Consider the following 1,578-nt stretch of genomic DNA (forward strand, 5'->3'; position numbering starts at 1 on the left):
TTCTGTCTTGAAATAGGAGAAAGGATCTTTCATTTTTGGTTTACATACCATCTAAATAAATATACGTTTAGCTACAAGAGAAGCAAAGATGGCAAAATTACTTTTGTAGTCTTTAATAAACCTGACTTAGGACACCTTTAACAGCTAACCTCGCTGGTAGGTAGTAATGAAAAGCCAACATTCAACATCTAATTTGAAAAGCATTTTGAGCTGATCTCTTAACAAGAGAGATTTGAATCTGTGTGCACTCTAAATTCATGGTTTAATTGTTGATTCTTAGAACTCTGCTCAGCCCTGTTCAGATGACTCACTGATGAGGAGTCACTCCAGTTTCTGATGAGGTGATCTTCCAGACTGCAACCTGTAGAAATGAGGCTGAATGTGACTAAAATGCACATACTCTGGTATGTGCATTTCAGCCACAGTCTAAATTCAGTAAATCTACTAATTTAGGCCAATATCAGTTTTCTGCAACACAAAACAAAGAAGGTTCTGCAACTATGATGCACTTAGTTGTCCACCCATCCATTCTCTTTCACTTTATCTAGGGCCGGGTCGCAGAGGCAGCAGTCTAAGCAGAGAAGCCCAGACCAATCCACACACACCTCCTCCAGCTGCTCTGGGAGGACCCAGAGGCTACACCAGGCCAGCTAAGAGACACAGTCCCTCCAGCGTGTCCTGGGAGTTCTCCCAATTAGCACTTAGTTGTGTTAAAAAATAAAATCCTTCAGGCATAATTGCCACTTTAAAGTGATAGAGGGGGTTGAGTACCATGCTGATCCTGGGTTCAGACCTACTGGTGCCCTCCCTTTGGACTCAGGAGAGGAGCCAGGCTTTAATGAAGCTTGGAAAAGGACTTCTACGAGTGCCTAGGGCCAAAAACATCAAAAGGGTTCGAATGGACTCACTACGTGGGGTGTTTGGAACTGGGTGGCAGACCAAGCTAGAGATAAAAATTTGCCAATTTCCAACAGACAAGATCAGACTACCGCTGTAGTGATGAAGTTGTTGCTCTAGTCTATTGATTTGAAGAACGGGGTAAACTTCAGCTCTGGATTTACTGGTCCAAATAAGTTTCAACCCTCTTCTATCCCCGTGAGTTATGAATAAAAGAAATAAATCTCGTTTGTAAGGATCAAGCCTCTGATAAGGAGGTCTTGGTTTAAGGATTTTCTTTGTACACCGCACCAAGAGGAGTCTCTGAGGGAGACACAGAAATCAGTAAAAGAGATTTTCTTTAATTGAACTTTAGTCTCAGACTGGAGAAATTCCCCTCTGCATTAGACCCATCCCCTTGGGGATGGAGTGGACTGCCATTGTGTGGCACCCTGCCAGCAATGTGGGGTTAAGTGTCTTGCTCAGGGACCCAGAGTTGCAATCTGAGGCAGTTGAACTCAGAACCTCCTGCACCGAAGCACAATGCTGTAACCACTAGGTCACCACTACCCATAAAGATATCCCCTCCTAGTTTCGAACACCTTGATTCAGTAAAAAAGAGGGCTGAATTGGTAGGTCGATGGATGGATGGATGGATGGATGGATGGATGGATGGATGGATGGATGGATGGATGGATGGAT

The sequence above is a fragment of the Cyprinodon variegatus genome, unplaced genomic scaffold (genome assembly GCF_000732505.1).
Source record: "Cyprinodon variegatus isolate N-32 unplaced genomic scaffold, C_variegatus-1.0 Scaffold633, whole genome shotgun sequence".
Classification (NCBI taxonomy): domain Eukaryota; kingdom Metazoa; phylum Chordata; class Actinopteri; order Cyprinodontiformes; family Cyprinodontidae; genus Cyprinodon; species Cyprinodon variegatus.